Source organism: Pogona vitticeps, chromosome 1 (genome assembly GCF_051106095.1).
Source record: "Pogona vitticeps strain Pit_001003342236 chromosome 1, PviZW2.1, whole genome shotgun sequence".
Taxonomy (NCBI): Eukaryota; Metazoa; Chordata; class Lepidosauria; order Squamata; family Agamidae; genus Pogona; species Pogona vitticeps.
Window position 1 is genome coordinate 307,402,023 of NC_135783.1, and position 8,664 is coordinate 307,410,686.

Sequence of the window (8,664 nt, forward strand, 5' to 3'; positions counted from 1 at the left end):
TCTAACAGCAGGGTAGGAGCAGTTCTTTGCCAGGAGGATGAAAATGGTGACCAGCATCCAGTGTCCTACCTGAGTAGGAAACTCCAGAAAGGTGAGAGACATTTGGCAACCGTGGAAAAGGAGTGCCTGGCCATAGTCTACGCGATCCAGAAGGCCAAGCCTTACATCTGGGGAAGACATTTTATTCTGTGCACTGACCATTCACCACTGCAATGGTTAAAGACAATGAAAACCCACAATAGTAAACTTATGAGGTGGGCTTTAAATCTGCAAGACTATGACTTTGAAGTGAAGGTGGTCAGAGGGTCAGTGAACTGTGTTGCTGACGCCTTGTCAAGAAGACCTGAAGAATGAAGACGGCGAAAGAAACATGGACTATGTATATATTTTGATGACAAAAAGGTTAAATGTGCTTGTTTATTAAACATGCTTGGTTTGTATGAATAAAGGTAACTTGATGTATTGTTAATGGTAAATGTTTAACTTAGAGTGTAAGTATAAGTAAGTATGGTATTGTATGTTATTATATGACTGTTTTTGTTTGTTTTGGGTCCAGGTTGTTTTTTGGAGAAAAGCACCTTAGCTTTCCCCCTACAAAATAACTTATAAACAGGGGAGGTGTTACATACAGCACTGATGTTACCTGTCTGTCATGGGTTTGGAGGGAAAGTTCCATCCTATGGGGAGTGGAAGGCGGGACATCAGGAGGAGGGGCTGTACTGTATATATATGTGGAGCGTGTGTGGAGAAGTTAGAAGAGCTGAAGGAGAAGCTGGAGAAGCTGAGAGAAGAAGCTTGAGTGAGAGTCTGTGTGTCAGACAGGGTACTACTGTGTGTCAGTCAGTACCAACCTGATAGGTTCAGGTGTCTGTATGGTTAGCCAGAACTGATAGGTTCAGGGTCTGTGCTTCAAGTTAAGTGTTCTGTGTGAACCAAACTGTGTGTATGTATGATTGAGACTAAGCCACGTTACTGTATCTTATTCACTTGATCCTTTTATTTTTCCCTGTGTGTTATTAAATAAACCTTGTTCTTTTATTTGTTAAAAATCCATCCCTGGTCTGTGTGACTTCTTATAGGGAATGGTTGGTGGCAGCTTAGTGAAACTGTGGCATATCCCAGTAGGTCTGGGTTTGTCACACTTACCTTGAGTGCACCACTCTGAAAGGAGGTAAATGTATCCTTTTGCTGAAAGAATAAAGAAAAAGAAAAAAGACAGAAGAATGACAGGTTCCTTTGAAGAGGAATTCTATGAAGAAATCCTGCAGTTTTAGAAAGTGAAGTGAAACCTGATCTGAAAGCACTAAGAGGAAATAAATCACCAGAGGTAGATGAAATACTAATAGGAGCATTTCAAGTCACAGAGACTGAATCCGTCAAAATCATAAGAAGAAAATGCTAACAAATATGGAAAACAAAACAATGACCCACAAACTGTCAGTGTTCAATATACTGTACATTCCAGTCCTCAATAAAGGAGATCCCAAGGAATGCAGAAAACATAGGACTATTGCTTCAATTTCCCATGCAAACAAAGGGATGCTCAAGGTGTTGCAACAAAGGTTTTGCCTTATATGGAGCAAGAAATGTCTGATGTTCAAGCTGGATTCTAAAAAGGAAGAGGCACTTCAGATCATATTGCAAATGTCTGCTGGCTACTGGAATGCATCAGATAATTTCAGAAGATCAGTCTTGGCTTTACAGACAGGAAAACCTTCCACTGTGTAGATTATGAGAAACTATGAGTTGTTTTGAAAGAAACGGGTATGTCCCAGCACTTGATTGTCCTGTTGTATGACCTGTCTTGAACAAGAAGCAACTGTAAGGACAGATGTGGAGAGACAGAATATTATACAATAGGTAAAGGTATCAGTGGAGGGTGTGTTTTATCCCCTTAACTGTTCAATCTGTACATATCAAACAGAAAGCCAGACTAGATTCAGATGAAGGAGCGAAAATTGGTTGAAAAAGACAATTTAACATATGCAGATGACACCATCTTGCTGACAGAAAGCAGCAATGACTTGAAATGACTTTCAGTGAAAGTGAAAGAAGAACGTGTCAAAGCAAGACTGCAGTTGAACATTGAGATGACCAAAATCATGACTACTGAAAAATTACTACTTTAATGTTGACAATGAAGAAACTGAAATAGTTAAAAGGTTTTGTATATTGTGGTTCACTCATCAATCCAGGTGGAGATTGCATTTAAGAAATCAGAAGAAGACTGAGACTTGGAAGGACAGAATGAAAGAATTAGAGAAAATCACCAAGTGTAAGTATTTGTCATTGGAGTCCAAGACCAAGACCATCCACATTCTTGTATTCCCAGTCGCCAGGTTTGGATGTGACAGCTGGACAGTAAAGAAAGCTGACAGGAAAAGAATTCATTTGTTTAAAATATGGAGGAGGAGGATACCCTGGACTGCCAGAAAGATGAATATGTGGGACCTAGAGCAAATGAAGCCTGAACTATCTTTTGAGGCAAAAATGACAAAACCAAGGTGTGACAAACCCAGACCTACTGGGATATGCCACACGTTAACTAAGCTGCCACCAACCATTCCCTGTAAGAAGTCACACAGACCAGGGATGGATTTTTAACCAATAAAAGAATAAGGTTTATTTAAAACAACACACAGGGAAAATAAAATGATCAGGTGAATAAGATTTAGTAACGTGGCTTAGTTTCACTCATACATACACACAGTTTGGTTCACACAGAACCCTTAACTTGAAGCACAGACCCTGAACCTATCAGTTCTGGCTAACCATTCAGACACCTGAACCTATCAGGTTGGTACTGACACACAGTAGTACCCTGTCTGACACACAGACTCCCACACCAGCTTCTTCTTCCCAGCTGCTGCTTCGTCTGCTTCTTCACATCCCAGCGTCTCCTAAACTCTCCACACACGCTTCACATATATATACAGTACAGCCCCTCCTCCTGATGTCCCGCCTTCCACTCCCCATAGGATGGAACTTTCCCTCCAAACCCATGACAGACAGGTAACATCAGTGCTGTATGTAACACAAGGCTGCTTTGGGCACCTGAGAAGGCAAGATTCTCTGGAAAAAAACAATAATGTTGGGCAAAGTGGAATGCAGCAGGAAAAGAGGAAGAAAGCATACAAGATAGATTGACTTCCAAAAAAAGGAAGCCACAGGCATGAATTTACAAGAGTTGAGCAGGGCTGTTGAGGACATGAATTTTTGAGATCTCTCAATCATAAGGTTGCCATAAGCAGGAACAACAAACATACTTTGACTAGTGGGGAAGTTAATTAAGACATAGTTGATCAAAACATCTATGTGCATGTACACAACCAGAAAAATGCTGTTCTCACAATTCACATGTTGTTCTGTCTAATGATTGTTTAGCACATATTGTTGATTGTTCTGTACTGTAATTGTCGCTAAAAGTCTTTTAGAAATATTTGACTTATGTGAAGCTCAACTTGCTAATGGCAGTATCAGCAGAGGGCACAGGTAGGTACTGAGCTCTCTGTCTGTCTGTCTGTCTGTCTGTCTGTCTGTCTGTCTGTCTGTCTCTCTCTCTCTCTCTCTCTCTCTCTCTCTCTCTCTGTGTGTCTATCTGTCAAGCTAAAAGACTAATTCAGTGGAAGTTTTCATTGGATAAAAGGGACACTGATCATTTTCACCATTTCCCCTCTTCTCCCTGTGTTATATTTGTCCCTTGTCCATCAGGCAATGAGGAAACTGCTGAAAATTGCCTTTCCAACTCTTCTGTTGGCAGGAGTAACATATAAGAGCTCTATCATGGTTTCTGTTTCCAATGAGGTTTTAGATGCAAATCACTGTATATTAGAGTACAGTGGAACCTCTACTTACGAACTTAATCTGTCCCAGAAGATGTTTGTTAGTTGAAATGTTCATAAGTAGAAGCAAAATTTCTCATAGGAACGCATTGAAAACCGATTAATCCATTCTGGCCGAAGAAAAAAATGCCAACCAAAAGAAGAAAAAAAGGAGGGGAAAAAACAGAGCAAGTCTCATGCTGGGACTGCAAAAAGCAAAAAACAAACAAAGAAAGAAACAAAGAAATCCAAAACTAAACATTGGAGCAAGTCCCACGCTAGGACTGCAAAAAAATAAAAAATAAAATAAAATCACCAAAAAACCCTGCAACAACACAGAAACATAACCCCCCCAGCCCAAACCTACCCTCCAAAACCCACCCAGAACAATTTTTTAAAAAGGAAAAAGCAGCACCTTACCACTCCGAAGCCTCCCGGGGGGTCCCCCGCTGCCACAATCACCGCCTTCAGAGGCCTCCCAGGGCTTCCTCACTACCGTCGGAGACCTCCCGGGGGTTCCCCGCCGCTGCGATCGGTGCTTTCAGAGGCCTCCCAGGGCTTCCCCAACGCAGGCTTTCCCAGGGTAGACCGAGCCTTCCTGGGCATCAGACTGATGGATCCAACTTCTTTTCAAATCATTGTATGGATGCTGATGTGTTCTTACTTTGGTTAACTGAAGTCTTATATTGTGCTCATCTCCATATGGTTGCACACAAACATTATGACAATCTGACTTGGAGAACTCATCTTATGTCAAAGTGAATTCTAATGCTGGTATGCTCTTTGCTGACAACAACTGTTACTCAATACCAAATACTGTGTGTTCAGAAGAAAACACCACAGAGAGTCTGTGAAGTGACCTTGTCAAGATTTGATGGTAAAATTACCTGAAATTAATTGATTTGTTTTCTTAGGCCAGAACCTACTTTATTCTATGAGACACACAACTCTCTTTCAAAGTGTTTTGAATACTCACAGAGAAGAAGGAGAAAAATCTGGTTATAATACTCAGAGCTTCTATTTTTATTTTTTGAAATTTTGAACACGCTTGTTGAAAACATTGGGAACACGCCAGAACATGGAGCTGAGGATCTTAATCTGGACACCTTGTTTTATCGCTTTTTGTGCCATTCCTGCCTCCTGTCCTCTGCTGGTGTTTTCAGTCACATGATAACCACAACTATCTTTCTGCTTACTTCTGTAGTTTTTTTTATACAAAGAACACCTGCTCCCAGACAAAGCCCCATGGTGATGGTCTTTTCCATTCTTCCTATAATGAATATATATCTCTATACAAGCTATTAATAAGGCTGGGGCAACAGACGGGAGACTGGCTTTGTTGTAGTAATGGGTCGTGGGAGGGAAACACCTCTTGAATTTTATTTGATCTTTCCACACTTTTCACGTGTCATTTTTCCACAGGACAGATACAAGGCCTTATCATATGTTTGTGCAGCACCCCATTGGTATCAAGCTAGCATCATTTAGACCATTAACATTGTTGATGTGGAGTATTAAGCCATACAACAATGTGGACATATTTTTAACCATTTTTCTTTGTAGAATTTATATGGATGTAGACCTGCAATGTAGGTCTTCTACAGAGGCAAGAAACCTTCACATTCGTGCCAAAACGCTTCTACGCTTTTTTATCATCATAAAAAGGTACCTATGATAATATACAAAGGACAAATTCCAGAAATCAAACACAATGTGTACGGTTTTAAAAATTGTCTTCCTTTTAGTGGAGCAAAATTGGGGATAAAGCTTTTCCAGCAAAAACTAATCCAATGATGCAGATTTCAATGTCCACATAGAAGGGGAATTCAAATAGTGCTCTTTATCTTGTTGCATTCTACCGGATTTTGGTTGTAGGCTTTTTGCTTATTGTCACATTTTGTGTTTTTTTTCCAGAGGGCATTGGAAAATTACATGGAAATGTTGACGGGGGAAATGATGTGCAGTTGGAAAAAAAAAGTCAACTCACCTCACTGCATAGACTAGTGACAGACTATGCTCACTGCTGCCACACAACTCCCCATTACTGATAATTAAATATTTAAGGCATGTTGTGAAAAAAATGTTCAATAGTACAAATAGACAAAATGAAGCTTTTTTTTTTTTTTTTTTTTTTGGTAACCATATTTATGGCTCCATTCTAGTGACATTTTACTATCTCAAGTTGTGTTTGAACCTGGCTTGCAGTAGCACAATATTCTGAGAAAAAATTGCAGTGATTTCTTTTTTCTCTCTCCACAAAGGTAAAATATTCCATAACATTAACTGTACTCCATATTGGAAACAGTGAAAATGTGTAAATTGAACCACACAGATGCCTGCAAGCAGACAGTCCCACAAAATGCTGCTGTGGAAGCCGTTAAGACTTCAGAAATCACACCAAGTTTTCTGTGTGAGCTTTAACAGACTTGAAATAGAACCACGAAAGCATTTTCTTTGGTTGATTAGCCAAACCGATCACTCACAGTTCTAATCTTATTGAAGTTTGTGTGATTTGCATTTTTTGCTTAATGATTTTGGTATATAACCCAGGATTTATGCTAATGACAGGGACCTGCACCACGCAAATCATTACTGCCATTAGAATTTATCTTACGGCATGAACTTGCAGTACTTATCCTGTCAGTCTTTCATTTTATTAGAAAAGTTTGCAGAGTTAGAAGTCATTTAAAGTCATTTAATTGTTAAATGTTAATTAAAAATGCAATGTATAATAGATTTTGACTGAATACAGAGGTAGCTCCGCTGCTGCTATCAACCACATGTATTGGAAATGCAATATGATTGGCCAAGTCAGGTCTTTTTCTGGGTGAGTTTGAAGTGACATGCTGGCTTCTTTCCTCTCAACATTATCCCTCTTGGCCTTCTTTAGCACAAGAGGCAAAACCTGAAACTATTTTTCCATAAGGAGTATGCTTAATGCACATTGTGATAGGAATAACCTCAGACAATGATATTTCTTCTCTGACTTAATGACCGACTGGGGTTAATGGCCATTGGCTTCACCTTAGGCCCTCAATTAAACCTTGAACCACCATTTTTATTATTTAATTGACTTAGTTTAATTTCATTTCAACATTTCTAAACAGCTTGATTGGAATCACCCTGACAGAGTAACATAGCCTGCATAGATATGCATTGACATAGTTTGTGTACCCCTGCATTGACATTTCATTTTGTTTTGACATCTTGTAACAATGTTCTGTCCATTTGTTGGTGCAAATGGCAGCAGGTGGGTCAAGATGAATCTACTCCAAGTAAGAGTATAATATACAAATGGACTACAAATAAAGCAAGCATAGGGGGTAATGGTTGTTGTGGGTTTTTTGGGCTCTTTGGCAGGAAGATGCCGGCCACAGAGACGGGTGAAATGTTAGGAAGAACAACCTTCAGAACACGGCCAAAGAGCCCAAAAAAACCCACAACAACCATCAGATCCCAGCCGTGAAAACCTTCGAGAATACATAGGAGGTAATCTCACCAAAAGTTGAATGCTCCCTTAATTTCAACAGGAGAAATACTGCGAAGTCCTGTGTTCCCTTAAAACTTGAGCAGAAGACAGATTTAGTAGGGTTTGTTAAATATAAATAGAATAAATATATTAATTCAATTAGAAAGATTATCGGATTAAAAGATATATCAATACTGCCTATGCTTATGAAGCCTTATCTGTAAGTAATGCTATTGCTAAAGTAAGGATCAGTTTCTACAAGCCTCTGCAAAGCTTGGAATTGCACATAGGTCCAATGTGTGTGCACAGGCAACACAATGGCCAGGATGTACTGTTTAGAAATCTCAGAGAATTTATTTGTTAATATGGTGAAAGATGCTCTCTCATTAAAATGGTTCCATATACATTTCAGGTCATTATATGTGAATAGGGTCATTGGACTCTGTACATGTCTTTTCAAATGTTCAGATTTTAGGCTCTGTGATGTTCTCACATGTACAAGTTGCATCCACATCTTTATAGCCTGCCCTAGTATGAAGGCTAGATGACTCCCAGTGTTCAGGTCAGGATGACTACGCTCACTGTGAAGTCCCTTCTTTATCAAGGCCACTTTCAACTTTTGGTGATTTTTTAAATTACCTGTCCCCTTCAGTTTTCTTTCTTCTGTTCTGATATAAACTTTCAAAAGAGTACTTTGTTTTTTAAAACGTGGAGTGCACTTGACCTGTACCTCACTTGCCATTGGAGCTGTTTAGGAACAAATGGACATCAGAGTGATACAAGGAAGAAATAATGGACACTATGCACTGGATTATGGAGAAAGCCAGAGAGTTCCAGAAAAACATTGACTATGCAAAAGCCTTTGACTGTGTGGACCACAGCAAACTATGGTAAGTCCTTAAGGAAACAGAAATGCCTGACCCCTTTATCTATCTCCTAAAAAATCTATACGTGGGACAGGAAGCAACAGTTAGAACTGGATATGGAACTACCGATTGGTTCAAAATTGGGAAAGGAGTATGCAAGGCTGTATATTGTCTCCCTATTTAACTTTTATGCAGAATACATCACGCGAAAGGGAGGACTGGAGGAATCCCAAATCGGAATTAAGATTGCCAGAAAAAAATATCAACGAACTCAGATATGCAGATGATATCACTCTGATGGCAGAAAGTGAGGAAGAATTAAAGAACCTCTTAATGAGGGTGAAAGAGGAGAGCGCCAAAAATGGTCTGAAGCTCGACATCAAAAAACTAAGATCATGGCCACTTGTCCCATCACTTCCTGGCAAATAGAAGGGGAAGATATGGAGGCAGTGGCAGATTTTACTTTCTTGGGCTCCATGATCACTGCAGATGGTGAGAGTAGCCATGA